Source organism: Callithrix jacchus, chromosome 6 (assembly GCF_049354715.1).
Source record: "Callithrix jacchus isolate 240 chromosome 6, calJac240_pri, whole genome shotgun sequence".
In the NCBI taxonomy this organism is placed as follows: Eukaryota; Metazoa; Chordata; class Mammalia; order Primates; family Cebidae; genus Callithrix; species Callithrix jacchus.
Genome location: NC_133507.1, coordinates 55,132,720 through 55,148,262, shown reverse-complemented (window position 1 = coordinate 55,148,262; position 15,543 = coordinate 55,132,720). Strand labels below are relative to the sequence as shown.

The window sequence follows — 15,543 nt, the reverse complement described above, 5'->3', positions numbered from 1 at the left end:
TTCGCATGCCTTAGCCTCCTAAAGTGCTGGGATTACGAGCATGACCCACCACACCCAGCCATGACCCCATTTTAAAAAATGAAGAAATATTTCTATTACAGCCTTATTTCAAGCATTTCCAGTTAGATACATCTTTATATATTTTTACTAACAATAGATAGCAAAACGTCTTCATATCTGTAGGTAAAATATATTACTTTCTTAATGTTTGCACTCTGAAGTACACTTTGACACATACTGGTTCAGATAAGAGAATGAAACTGTGCAATGACAAAATCCTGGCTGATGATAAAGACTTGGATAGTTTTCATATTAAGTTAAAAAAATTTACATTACTGAAGAAAGAATCAAGGACATACAAAGAAGCAACATCATTCTTTCTCAACAAAGCAGTCTAATTCCAGGGAATGGGTTTTCCATTTTGAATTCAAAGTGCATGGTCCCAAAGTTGAATTCTTTCAAATCCAGGAGCTTCCTGCCACTTTGAGGCAACAGCAATGATGAAGCAAGTTGGGAGGAGAGTGTTAACTGAACTACAGAGATGGTCACTGTTAAAACAAGTTCCTAGAAGTCCTCTGGCTCACCCAGAGGTGAAGGGCAACCAAAACTATCAACACAAAAGGAAAATGCACTCACTGAACTGCACGCATAGAGCTTCTAGGAGGGTTAACAGTTCTTGACATAGGTTCCTGGTTGTAGTTTACAATATCTGCCTTCAGTACTCTCTGTGACTGTTCTACTTCTGCTCTGTTTTGATCCCAAGGATTTCAGCAGCAACTTTCTGAAAGCACAAGAAGACCTGGAGCTGGAGATGATTACAAGTCTTAAAGTAATTTCGTACGAACAAACCATTTCAAAGTACCAAGAGTCTCCTGTCTTGGCTGAGACAATGTGGCTACTTAAACCATTTTCCTGGCAAAACCGTAAGTGTTTTTCAGGTTTTACTGTTTGCATATGCTCCAAATCGATTTTATTGCTTACCAAGGCAACCAGTGGCTGAGTCTCTGACTCCTTGCGCACTTTCTTCACCACGGTGTAACAATCTTCTAAATTCTCAAAGCTTTGATAATTTGTAATATCAAATACCAAGAGGATTCCCTGTGCTCCATAGATATATTTTTCCAACATTTTGCCTCCTATTGTCTGCCCTCCTATCTCCCAAATTTGAAGGGTAACAATCAAGTTTCCTGGCAGTGTTATCCTTCTCAAAAATAAATTCAGTCCTATAGTTTGTTTGTACTGTTTCCCAAAAGTTTCTTGAGCAAAACCCGTAGCTAAGGAGGTCTTCCCAGAGGCGCCATCCCCAGCATGACGATTTTCAGTTGCCAGTCCTGGCTCTCCTCCTCAGAGTCCAACATGGTGTCCCAAGAACCAGACCTGCCCCACGAGGTGGAAGGGGGAAGGGAAGAAGGAAGGCTTTGTGGGCAGAGGAGAGGAGGAAGGGAGGTAGTGGTTGCAGGACCCCCACCCACCCCGGTATGTCCACACCAGCTGGAGGGATCCGAGGAGAATCCCTCACCAGGCCCCATCTTGCCAACCTCCCCTCCCCATGCCACCATGTTTTCTTTTTTTTTTCGAGACGGAGTTTCACTCTTGTTACCCAGGCTGGAGTGCAATGGCGTGATCTCGGCTCACCGCAACCTTCACCTCCTAGGTTCAGGCAATTCTCCTGCATCAGCCTCCTGAGTAGCTGGATTACAGGCATACACCACCGTGCCCAGCTAATTTTTTTGTATTTTTTAGTAGAGACGGGTTTTCACCATGTTGACCAGGATGGTCTCTATCTCTTGACCTCGTGATCCACCTGCCTCGGCCTCCCAAAGTGCTGGGATTACAGGCATGAGCCACCGCACCCGGCCGATTTGGCTCTCTTTAAGTCTGTTATTGGCATATAGGAATGCTTGTGACTTTTGCACATTGATTTTGTATCCTTGGTCCAAAGTCTTCAGGAGATTTTGGGCTGAGACAATGGGGTCTTCTAAATATACAATCATGTCATCTGCAAATAGAGACAATTTGACTTCATCCTTTCCTAACTGAATACGCTTTATTTATTTTTCTTGCCTGATTGCTCTGGCAAGAACTTCCAATATTATATTGAGTAGGAGTAGTGAGAGAGGGCATCCTTGTCTAGTGCCAGATTTCAAAGGGAATGCTTCCAGTTTTTGCCCATTCAGTATGATATTGGCTGTGGGTTTGTCATAAATAGCTTTTATTATTTTGAGATATGTTCCATCAATACCTAGTTTATTGAGAGTTTTTTAGCATAAAGTGCTGTTGAATTTTGTCGAAGGCCTTTTCTGCATATTTTAAGATAATAATATGGTTTTTGTTCTGTTTATGTGGTGAATTACGTTTATAGATTTGCATATGTTGAACCAGCCTTGCATCCCCGGGATGAAGCCTACTTGATCATGATGGATAAGCTTTTTGATGTGCTGTTGCAGTTGGTTTGCCACTATTCTATTGAAGATTTTTGCATCTATGTTCATCATGGATATTGGCCTGAAGTTTTCTTTTCTTGTTGAGTCTCTGCCTGGTTTTGGTATCAAGATGATGTTGATCTCATAAAATGATTTGGGAAGGATTCTCTCTTTTTGGATTGTTTGGAATAGTTTCAGAAGGAGTGGTACCAGTTCCTCTTTGTATGTCTGGTAAAATTCGGCTGTGAACCCATCTGGACCTGGGCTTTTTTTGGTTGGTAGGCTATTAATTGCTGCCTCAACTTCAGCCCTTGTTATTGCTCTATTCAGGGTTTTGACTTCTTCCTGGTTTAGGCTTGGGAGGAGGCATGTGTCCAGGAATTTATCCATTTCTTCCAGGGTTACTGGTTTGTGTGCATAGAGTTGTTTGTAGTAATCTCTGATGGTTTTTTTTTTTTTTTTTGTATTTCTGTGGAATCTGTGGTGATATCCCCTTTATCGTTTTTTTATTGCATCTATTTGATTATTCTCTCTTTTCTTTTTTATTAATCTGGCTAGTGGTCTATTTTGTTGATCTTTTCGAAATACCAGCTTCTGGATTTATTGATTTTTGAAGGGTTTTTTGTTTCTCTGATCTTAGTAATTTCTTGTCTTCTGCTAGGTTTTGAGTTTTTTTGATCTTGCGCCTCTAGCTCTTTTAATTTTGATGATAGGATGTCAATTTTATATATTTCCTTGCTTCTCATATGGGCATTTATTGCTGTATATTTTCCTCTAGACACTGCTTTAAATGTGTCCCAGAGATTCTGGTATGTTGTATCTTTGTTCTCACTGGTTTTGAAAAACATCTTTATTTCTGCTTTCATTTCATTGTTTATCCAGTCAACATTCAAGAGCCAGTTGTTCAGTTTCCATGAAGCTGTGCAGTTCTGAGTTAGTTTCTGAATTCTGAGTTCTAATGGTCTGAGAGAGTGTTTGTTATGATTTCTGTTCTTTTGCATTTACTGAGGAGTGATTTACTTCCAATTGTGTGGTCAGTTTTAGAGTAGGTATGATGTGGTCTGAGAAGAATGTATATTCTGTGGATTTGGGGTGGAGAGTTCTGTAAATGTCTGTTAGGTTTGCTTGGTCCAGGTCTGAGTTCAAGTCCTGGATATCTTTGTGAATTTTCTGTCTCATTGATCTGTCTAATATTGACAGTCGGGTTTTAAAATGTCCCACTATTATTGTGTGGGAGTCTAAGTCTCTTTGTAAGTCATTAAGAACTTGCCTTATGTATCTGGGTGCTCCTGTATTGGGTGCGTATATATTTAGGATTGTTAGCTCTTCTTGTTGCATTGATCCTTTTATCATTAAGTAATGTCCTTCTTTGTCTTCTTTAATCTTTGTTGGTTTGAAGTCTATTTTAACAAGAGACTAGGATTGCAACTCCTGCTTTTTTTGCTCTCCATTTGCTTGGTAAATCTTCCTCCATCCCTTTATTTTGAGCCTATGTGTATCCTTGCATGTGAGATGAGTTTCCTGGATACAGCACACCAGTGGGTTTTGACTTTTTATAATTTGCCAGTCTGCGTCTTTTTATTGCAGCATTTAGCTCGTTTACATTTAGGGTTAATATTGTTATGGTAGTTGATGCAGTTTCTTCATTGTGTCGATACTATTTACCATTTGGTGTGTTTTTGGAGTGGTTGGTACTGGTAATTCCTTTCTATGTTTAGTGCTTCTTTCAGGAGCTGTTGTGAAGCAGGCCTGGTGGTGATGAAATCTCTGAGTAATTGCTTGTTTGAAAAGGATTTTATTTCTCCTTCGCTTATGAAACTTAGTTTGGCTGGATGTGAAATTCTAGGTTGAAAGTTCTTTTCTTTAAGGATGTTGAATATCGGCCCCCACTCTCTTCTGGCTTGTAGGGTTTCTACTGAGAGATCCACTGTGAGTCTGATGGGCTTCCTTTTGTGGGTAACCCGACCTTTCTCTCTGGCTGCCCTTAGCATTTTCTCCTTTATTTCAACCCTGGTGAATCTGACGATTATGTGCCTTGGGGTTGCTCTTCTTGAGGAATATCTTTGTGTTGTTCTGTGTATTTCCTGGACTTAAATATTGGCCTGCCTTGCTAGGTTGGGGAAGTTTTCCTGGATAATATCCTGAAGAGTATTTTCCAGCTTGGATTCATTCTCTCTGTCACATTCAGGTACACCTATCAAATGTAGATTAGGTCTTTTCACATAATCCCATATTTCTTGGAGGCTTTGTTTGTTTCTTTTTATTGTTTTTTCTCTAATCTTGCCTTCTCATTTTCTTTCATTGAGTTGGTCTTCACCCTTTGATATCCTTTCTTCTGCTTGGTCAATTTGGCTTTGGAAACTTGTGTATGCTTCACGACGTTCTCATGTTGTGTTTTTCAGCTCCATCAATTCATTTATATTCCTCTCTAAGCTGTTTATTCTCATTAGCATTTCGTCAAACCTTTTTTCAAGGTTCTTAGTTTCTATGCATTGAGTTAGAACATGTTCTTTTAGCTCAGAGAAGTTTCTTATTAACCACCTTCTGAAGTCTGTTTCTGTCAATTCATCAGACTCATTCTCCATCCAGCTTTGTTCCCTTGCCGATGAGGAGTTGTGATCCCTTGGAGGAGAAGAGGCATTCTGGTTTTGGGTGTTTTCATTCTTTTTGCACTGGTTTCTTCCCATCTTTGTGGATTGATTTACCTGTGGTCTTTGTAGTTGGTGACTTTCAGATGGGGTCTGAGTGGATGTCCTATTTGTTGATGATGAACTTATTTCTTTCTGTTTCTTAGTTTTCCTTCTAATAGGCCCCTCTGCTGTAGGACTGCTGAGGTCCACTCCAGACCCTTCTTGCCTGGGGATCACCTGCAGTGGCTACAGAACAGTAAGAGTTGCTGCCAGTTTCTTCTTCTGCTATCTTTGTCCCAGAAGGATACCTACCAGATGTCAGTCTGAGCTCTCCTTTATGTGGTGACTCTTTGGATATAGGGGGGTTAGGGAGCTGTTGAGGAGACAGTCTGTTCTTTATAGGAGCTCAAGTGCTGAGTTGTGAGCTCCGTTGTTCCATTTAGCATTGCTGGACAGGTACGTTTAAGTCTGCTGCAGCAGAACTCATAACCGCCTTTTTTTCCCCAGGTGCTCTGTCCCAGGAAGGTAAAGCTTTATTTATAAGTTTCTGTCATGCTGCTGCCTTTTTTCAGGGATGCCCTGCCCAGTGAGGAGGCAGCTAGTCACAATCTGCCAGCAGAGGTGTTGCTGAGCTGCCGTGGGCTTCTGCCAGCTGCCATGTGAACTTCCCTGCAGTCCTGTTTATAGGGGAATAGTTAGAACTGCCTCAGCAATGGTGGCCTGCCTCTGTAATGGAGGACTTGCTCTGTAATGGTGGACAGCCTTGGCAGTGGTAGGCTGCCTCAGTAATGATGAACTGCCTTGGCAATGACAGACGTCCCCTCCCCCCACAGAGCTGCACTATCCTGGGTTCAGCTGTGCTTGCTGTGAAACTCTCAATCCAGAGCATTTCAGATTGCTGGTCTTTGTTGGGGTGAGACCAGCTGAGCCTGATCACCTGGCTCCCTGCCTCAGTCCCCTTTTATTTTTCAATTGAATGGGTGACTCTCTCTACCAGGCATTCCAGTCACCAGTTGAAATGGCGCCTGGATTTGTGTGAGTTCTTGTGCGGCAACCCACTGCACTGGCTGAAACAGCCGCACTGGAGACTCGTGGCACTTTTTCGCTTGGGATTCTTCTGGCATGGCTCCCTGTTTCAGTCCCCTTTTTTTCAGTTGAATGGGCGACTCTGTCTCCCAGGTGTTCCAGTTGCCAGTTGAAAAGGTGCCCGGATTTGTGTGAGATTTTGTGCGGATACCCGCTGTGCCGGCTGAAACAGCCAAGCTGCAGACTCATGGCACTTTTCTGCCCAAGAATCTCCTGGCCTGGCTCCCTATTTCAGTCACCTTTTTATCAGTTGAATGGGTGACTCTGTCTTCCAGGCGCTCCAGTCACCAGCTGAAATGGCACCCGGACCCATGTGAGTTTTTGTGGGAGACCTGCTGCTCCGGCTGAAACAGCCACGCTGGAGACCTGTAGCGCTCCTTCATCCAGAGATCTCCTGGTCTGTGGGCAATAAAATCCTGTCTGGAAATGTGGTGACCACTCACCCTCTGCACTCTTGCTGGGAGCTGCAATCCAGAGCTGCTCCTACTCGGCCATCTTGGATCCCTCCTTTTTTTTTTTAAATATGGTGAGAGACAGGTGTCTAGTTTCATTTTTTTAACATACAAATATTCAGTTTCCATCACCATTTATTGAAAAGACTGCACCTTCCCCAATAAATGCTCTTGGTATCTTTGTTGAAAATAAGTTAACTGCAACGTGTGGATTTACTTTTGGGCTCTCCATTCTGTCCCATTCATCTGTGTGCCTGTTTTTGTGCTAGTGCCATCTTGTTTTGTTACTATAGCTCTGTAATATATTTTGAAGTCCAATAGTGTGATCCCTCTAATTTTGTTCTTTTTGCTCATGAATGCTTTGGCTATTCAGGGCTTTTTGTGGTTCCACAGAAATTTTAAGATTTTTTTTTTTTTTCTATTTCTGTGGAGAATGTCATTAATATTTTTTATAGGGATAGTATTCAATCTGTAGATCACTTTTAGTAATATAGTCATTTTCACAATATTCTTCCAAAAATATTAGAAACACAAACATGGACTATCTTTCCATTTTTGAATGCATCCTCTTCAATTTCTTTCATCAGTGTTTTATAGTTTTTCTATAGTTTATAGAGAAATATCTTTAGCTTTCACCTTCTTTGTTAAATTTATTCCTAGGAATTTTTGGGGGGAAGCTATTGTAAATTAGATTGCTTTTTTGATTCCTTGTTCTGTTAGCTCCTTGTTGATGTATAAAAATGTTACTGATTTTTGTATGTGGATTTCGTATCCTGCAACTTTACTAAACTTTTTTTTCAGTTCTAAGAGTTTTTGGTGGCACTTTTAGGGTTTTCTATATATAAGATCATATTGTTTGCAAACAGGGACAATTTGACTTTCTCCTTCCCAACTTGGATGCCCTTTATTTCTCTTGTCTAATTGCTCTGGCTAGGCAGTTATCTTTTTAAAATATTGACATAATAAGATAAAAATTTTATATATTTACCTACATAGTTTGTTTCCAGTGCTCTTTATTCCTTTATGTAGGTTTATATTTCCAACTGTTCTTTCTTCCTAAAATATTTCCTTTAATATTTTCTGTCATGTGGATATGCTGGTGATAAGTCCTTTCAGCTTTTTAATATCTAAAAGGTATTTATTTTATCTTAGTTTTTAAGATATATTTATTTATTTAGAGATGGAATCTAACTCTGTTGCCCAGGCTGAACTCAAACTCCTGGGCTCAAGCGATCCTCCCACCTCAGCCTCCTGAGTAGCTGGGACTACAGACATGCACCACCATGTGCTGGCTTAAAAGATATCTTAATATACAATTTTAGGTTGACAGCTTTTTCTTTTTAAGTATTTTAAAGATGTTGTTCCACTGTTTTCTTTTGTTTACCTTGTCTCTGACAAGAAATGTTTATCATGATTATCTCCTTTCTTCTGTACAAATTGTATCTTCTTTCTCCCCTGGCTGCTTTTTTGTGTGTGTGTGTTTGAGATAGAGTCTCACTCTGTCACCCAGGCTGGAGTGCAGTGGCACGATCTCAGCTCACTGCAACCTCCGCCTCCTGGGTTCAAGCAATTCTCCTGCCTCAACCTCCCAAGTCGCTGAGATTACAGGCACCCACCATCACACCTGCCTAATTTTTGTATTTTTAGTAAAGATGGGGTTTCAGCATGTTGGCAAGGTTGGTACTGAACTCCTTACCTCAGGTCATCCACCCAGCTCAGCCTCCCAAAGTGCTGGGATTATAAGGCATGAGCCACTGTACCTGGCTGGCCCTTTGGCTGCTTTTAATATTTTTTCTTTATAATTTATTTTAAGTGACTTGATTATGATTTTGCCTTGGTGTAGTTTTCTTCACATTTCTTGTGCTTCGGGTTTGTTGAGCTTCTTGTATCTGTTGGTTTATAGCTTTTATCAAATTTGGAAATGTCATGGCTTTTATTTCTTCCTAGACTTTTTTTCTATCACCCCTTTCCTTCAGGACTCCAACAACATATATATTAGGCCACCAGACAAGAAATGTTCTGTCATCATTATCTCCTTTCTTCTGTACAAATTATATGTTCTTTCTCCTCTGGCTTTTTTTTTTTTTTTTTTTTTTTTTTTTTTGAGATGGAATCTCACTCTGCTGCCCAGGCTGGAGTGCAGTGGCACCATCTTAGCTTATTGCAACCTCTGCCCCTGGGTTCAAGTGATTCTCCTGCCTCAGCCTCCCAAGTAACTGGTAGTACAGGCGCCCACCATCACACCCAGCTAATTTTTATATTAACTTGACATCGTCCCACAGCTTACCGATGATCTGTTTCTTTTTTCTTATACCCCAGACTTATATTGTGAGTTTCATTTTGCATGGCTTATATTGCCATGTTTTCAAGTTCACTCATATTTTTCTGCAATGTCTAACCTGTCACTGATCCTGTCCAGTGTATTTTTAATCTTAGTCATTGTTATTTTTATCTTCAAAAGTTCAATTTGTATCTTTTTCATATTTCCTATGTCTTTAGTTAACATATTCAATGCTTCCTCTAGATCAGTTTATCAACCTCAGCACTCCTGACAGTTGGGCTAGATACTTTTTTTGTCTTGGGAGGCTATTCTGGTGCATAAAGAATGTTTAGCAACATCCCTGGATTCTACCTTCATCATGCCAGTGGCACCACTACCCCCAAGTTGTGACAACCAAACTATCTCCAGACATTGCCAAATATCACCAGGGATGGGGAATATGCCTCTACTGAAAACTATTACTCTAGATTTTGAGATACAAGGAATACAGTTATAAGTGCTGTTTTAATGTCCTTGTCTACTTTTTTTTTTTTTTTGAGACAGGGTCTTATCCATGATAGAGTATAGTGGTGCGATCTCAGCTCACTGTAGCCTCAACCTTCCCAGTGATTCTCTCACCTCAGCCTCCCAAGTAGCTGGGACTACAGATGTCTACCATCATACTTGGCTCATTTTTGTATTTTTTGTAGAGATGGGGTTTTGCCATGTTGCCCAGGCTGGTCTCAAACTCCTGGGCTCGAGGGATCTGCCTGCTTTGCCCTCCCAAAGTACTAGGGTTATAGGCGTGAGCCATCATGCCCGGCCCATGTCTACTAATGCTATCAACTATGTCCATTTTATGCAGTTTTGATTGATTGATTTTTTCTCCTTATAATTTTTCTGCTTCTTTGCATGCCTTAGAGTTGTCTTTTTTAAAATTGTGTGTCAGACATTGTAAATTTTACTTCGTTGGGTGCTGGATATTCTCATATACCTACAAACATCCTTGAGCTTTGTTCTGAGATGCAACTATGTTACCTGGAAAAAGTTTGATCCTTTCAGAGATCAGAATAACATTTAATCTAGGGCTAACCTTCTCCCACTATGGAGGCAAAACCCTTCTGAGTACTCTACCCAAAACCCCATTATTTATGAGGTTTTCAAGTCTGGCTGGGGGGAGTCGGCACTATTCCTGGCCCCACACAAGCTTCTTATGAGTAGTTCTTTTCATGTGTGATTTTCCCCGTGCATGTGCTGGAAAGTACTCGGCTGAGTATGTGAGGGAGAACCTCTGGACATTTTGGTGATTCTCTCTTTCTCTGAGAACCTTTCTCCTCTCCAGTACTTTATTCTGCAAACTCCAGCAGCTTTGGTCTTTTTGGTCTTTCCCACCTTCATCTCTTCAACTTTCAGGTCTTTTCCTTAAGTCCAGAAGGTCACTGCATCTTGCTTGGGTTCCCCCTTTAATGCTCATGCCCTGCAGCCTGGAAACTCTCCTCAGGCACTAAGCTCAGACAGTCACTGGGCTCACTTGACTAGCTTCCCATCTCTCAGGGATCACTCTTTATTGTCTCATTTCCAATGCCTTAAAAACCATTGTTTCATAGATTTCGTCTGATTTTTTTTAGTGATTTCAGGCAGAAGGGTAGGGATCACTCTTTATTGTCTCATGTCCAGTGCCTTAAAAACCATTGTTTCATAGATTTCATCTGATTTTTTTAGTGATTTCAGGCAGAAGGGTAAATCTGGTCTTTGTGACTCCATCTGTGCTGGAAACAAGTCTGTACCACATTTAAGTTTTTAATTTATCTGGAATTTATATGGCTGTTAAATCTTCTGAGTTATTAAATTTCTGAGCATAACCATGCTTTGCTCTCACTCTCGATTGAAAAGTTTGAATGGAAATAAAATTCTACACTTAAAATAACTTTTACTCTAAACTTCAAAGGTATTTTTTCTGTTTTTGAGCATCTAATGTTGATAGGAGACCTGATATTTGTTTGATTCTTGCTTCTTTTTTTTCCTAAGAGAATTTAATCATTTATTGATTATACATGATAATGGATGATACACAGCTTCATTCTCATCTATAATTTTATCTGGTATCATTATTCAATTTAGATATATTACATGGGATGTACCAACAATCATTTTTATAACCAAAAATTCCATGATTTTGCTTAGGTAATCCCTTTTAATGGTGAACTACAGATTGCAACAGTAACTATCAGTTCAACTACACAAAGGTTTCTGAAAACAATGGCTTCTCCACCCAAGCAGGTTGTATATAAATTCCAAATAGAACCTGGCAATACCCTGAAAGAATTCTAACTTCACACTGTTGGGGGAAATTTACCAAGATGGCTTCAGCGTAGACTAACTTTACACAGCACATTTAAAAAAAAAAAGACATTTATTCAGCGTTATGATCAGACTATTACATTTAGCAATCAACAGCATGGGTGCAAAAAAAAAAAAAAAATCAGGCCGGGAGTGGTAGCTCATGCCTGTAATCCCAGCACTTTGAGAGGCCAAGGCACGTGGATCACTTGAGGCCAGGAGTTCAAGACCACCCTGGCTAACATAGTGAAACCCTGTCTCTACTAAAATAACAAAAATTAAACAGGCATGGTGGTACATGCTTGTAATCCCCGCTATTCGAAAGGCTGAGGCATGAGAATCACTTGAACCCAGGAGGCAGAGGTTGCTGTGAGCCAAGATGGCACTACTGCATTCCAGCCTGGATGACAGAGCATGACCCTGTTTTAGAAAAAAACCCTACAGTAATGCAAATCAGTCTTTTCCATAGACCTGGCTATAAATTGTGTTTGGTGAAGATGCAATTGATGACCACTCTGTGGACAAGATGATTCCAAGCATTATTCTATTTCTTATAAATATCCATCAGTTTTCATCTGTTGAGAAATTCATTTTGGCATTCCTGATTGCTTCTATATATGTGTTTGTTTAATCCCCTTTCAACTGGTTTTAATTTATTAGTGTTTTCTTTATTAATGAATGTGTTAAATAAAATATTTGACTTTGTTTTTTATTTTTATTTTATTTTATTTTTGTGACAAAGTCTCACTCTGTCATCCAGGCTGGAGTGCAGTGGCAGGATCTTGGCTCACTGCATCCTCTGCTTCCGGGGTTCAAGTGATTCTCTTGCATCAGCCTCCTGAGTAGCTGGGACTACAGTTGCACCACTATATCCAGCTAATTTTTGTATTTTTAGTAGAGACAAGGTTTCACCATGTTGGCCAGATTGGTCTCGAACTCCTGACCTCAAGTGATCCACCTGCCTCAGCCTCCCAAAGTGTTAGGAATATAGGCATGAACCACCACACCTGGCAAAATTTTTAACTTTTTAAAATATTTGTATGACAGTCACACTTTTGCCTTATTTTAAAAATAACATTTTATTAGTAGCATATATGAGTTATAATGGACATCATTACTGTAATGTTTGAGAGGAGTTGGAGAACACTTCAAACTGGCCTTTCAAACAGCTAAATCCTGGCTTCTTATCAAATTCTCTACAACAAATCTCGCTGGTCACCCATTTCTATAAATAAAGTTTATTGGCACACAGCCAAACCCATTCATTTACATATTGTCTTCTGGTTGCTTTTGTTCTATAAAAACAAAGCCAAGAGTTGCAACAAAGGCTATATGACCCATAGGCCTAAAATATTTACTATCTGGCTTTTAAAAAAAATTTATAGACACCTTTGTTAAGATATGACACCAACCTGCTTTACCATATTAACTGCAAATAAAAATTAAAATGGAAATTATTGGGTTTTTCTGTACCTCCAAATGGATGTGCAGTAAAATTTACAGGGGTAGAGGGAGCTTCTGCATTTTGGGAGATAGTCTGTGGCATCTACAGCCCTTGAAGTTAGAGTGAGTTGGGTGTGAATCTACACTCTCCCAATTATAGTTGAGAGACCTTGATTAAACTGTTTAAACCTTGATTAAACCTCAGTTAACTTGTCTATAAAATATGGATTAATTATATTTAATTTGGTGGTTGTGAGGATTAATTGAACCACTAGACATAAAGGGTGTAATACCCAGAACATAGAAATCCATGTTGTTATTGGGCGTGGACAAACTTTGGAAAGAACAACAAAAAAAATAACATCCATGCCTGGTTTTGTAAAGTCTATATCTGTTGCCAGCCTGCCTGACTTCAAACTTATCTCCACTATTTCAATCAAGTGCTCCTCTTCTCCCCATTCAAGAGGTAAAGGCTATGTGCTATGTGTTTGGTTGGCTGAGAATACTCCAAGGAGAAAGTTCACTGAAGTATCCCTAGCAACATTTCATCCTTATTGTGATAAAATGAGTGCAAAAATGGCCCCAGTTCTTCTCTTCCCAGTATCTATGCCCTTATGATGTGACTTCGCAGCTTCCATCATCTAAAGATGAAGTCCATTTTCCCCTTCCCTTGAATCTCTCTCTACTGGCCTTGTTAATTGCCTAACCAATAGGATGAAGCATAAGTGAATATGCCAGTTCTGACCTGAGGCCTGGAGAAAGAAGCCTTGAGTGTCTTCTCCTTGCTCGTTTGGAACCTTTCCTCCACTGTGATAGGAAACCTGAAAGCACAGAGATGAGTCATAGCAGCCATAGCCATCCTAGTCCAGTTAGCCCCCAGCTGACCTGCCAGCTGATTACAGATACCAGTGAACCCAGCTGAAATAAATCAAGCCTAGCTCAACAGCAAAACTGCCTAGAAAATCCATAGACTCATGAGCAAAAATAAATATTTTTGGCAGGGTGTGGTGGCTCACACCTGTAATCCCAGCACTTTGTGAGGCTGAGGCAGGTGGATCACCTGAGGTTACAAGTTTGAGACCAGCCTGACAAGCATGGTGAAATCCTGTCTTGACTAAAAGATACAAAAAAATTAGCCAGGCATGGTGTCATGTGCCTGTTATCCCAGTCACTTGGGAGGCTGAGGCAGGAGAATTGCTGAAACCTAGGAAGCTGAGGTTGCAGTGAGCCGAGATTGTGCCATTGCTCTCCAGCCTGGGCAACAAGAGAGAAACGCCATCTCAAAAAAAAAAAAAAAAAAAATTATATGCCAAAATAAATAAATAAATGTTAAATAATTTCTATCCTTGAAACTTGGTTGCTAAATAATTGCTGTCTGGTGCTATTGGCTTGGGAATTGTTGAGCACATACCACGCACATCAAAGTTGAGTGCTTTTCTGAAAAATACCATCCAGACTCAGCCGTTATGTCAGGACATGGTTGACACAGTCTATCCAGATGCATACTCAAGGAGAAGATTTCCATGAAATATTTGCTCAGAATTCATAGCTGTTGGCCACAAAGACTGTTTAACAGTATTATGAGAACTTTTTTTTTTTTTTGAGACAAAGTTTCACTCTTGTCACTCAGGCTGGAGTATAATGGCACGATCTTGGCTCACTGCAATCTCCGCCTCCCAAGTTCAAGTGATTCCCCTGCCTCAGCCTCCCGAGTAGCTGATATTACAGGTGCCCGCCACCACACCCAGCTAATTTTTGCATTTTTAGTAAAGACAGGGTTTCACCATGTTGGCCAGGCTGGTCTTGAACTCCTGACCTCGGTTGATCCGCCTGTCTCAACCTCCCAAAGTGCTGAGATTACAGGTGTGAGCCACCGCGTCTAGCCTAGGAGAACTTTTAAAGAAAAGATTATAAGTAGTTGTTCCATCCACAGGACCAATTCTTATCATTGGAAACTTTTTTTTTTTTTTTTTTTGAGACGGAGTTTCGCTCTTGTTACCCAGGCTGGAGTGCAATGGCGCGATCTCGGCTCACCGCAACCTCCGCCTCCTGGGTTCAGGCAATTCTCCTGCCTCAGCCTCATGAGTAGCTGGGATTACAGGCACGCGCCACCATGCCCAGCTAATTTTTTGTATTTTTAGTAGAGACGGGGTTTCACCATGTTGACCAGGATGGTCTTGATCTGTTGACCTCATGATCCACCCGCCTTGGCTTCCCAAAGTGCTGGGATTACAGGCTTGAGCCACCACGCCCGGCCCTAAAAAACCAAAATGTGACAAAAGGATTTTTGAGTCTGTACTGCCTCCTGTTTGGTAACAGTTGCTAATGGAACAAAGTCTGAGTGCTGCTAGAGAATACACTGTTTGTTGCGACTGCAACAAGAAGTGATGTGATGATATGATGGCATGATTTTCTTGAAATAGCTAAAAACAGGTCAGCATTCTCCTGGAGTCTCTGGTGTTTCCCTTGTCATTTTAAGGATGACTGTGCCTTTATCTGCTTGACTGTACTGCAGCTCTGCCACCTGTGTCATGTTAGGTGGGTCCTTTAATTGCTCTGGGCTCAGTTTCTTCATATGTAACCTGAGGTTATTGGATGACTTCTCAGGTCTCTTCTATCCTTACAAGTTCATGTCAATTTCATTTACAATTTTTTTTCTTAATTTTTGTTCTCACTTATTGAACATTTATTTTATATATATTATATGCCAGGCATTTTACCAGTCACTAGAGATATAGCAGTGAATAATGGGACATGGACTCTGGTCTCACATGAATAAAAATGACAGCAAGCATATTATCAACAATATCTGATATCATATCACATTATAGGTTCTAAAACTCTTTCACGGGCATTTTTATATTTGGCCTTCAGTACAGTACTGTTAACTAGTTAGGCCAGGTATTATT

At 40.4% G+C, this 15,543-nt stretch overlaps 1 protein-coding gene and 1 pseudogene across 2 annotated transcripts in view; one reads left to right on the top strand and one right to left on the bottom strand.

The window, feature by feature from the left end:
* Positions 1–15,543, top strand: part of LOC144576636 (uncharacterized) — a 78,092-nt gene that overhangs the window by 48,946 nt on the left and 13,603 nt on the right. For both annotated transcript variants that reach the window (XM_078327379.1, XM_078327380.1), the window contains exon 3: positions 764–923. The gene's annotated coding sequence lies outside the window, so the exon portion shown is untranslated. The remainder of the gene's footprint in view (positions 1–763; positions 924–15,543) is intronic.
* Positions 625–1,358, bottom strand: LOC100393301 (ras-related protein Rab-28-like; annotated as a pseudogene).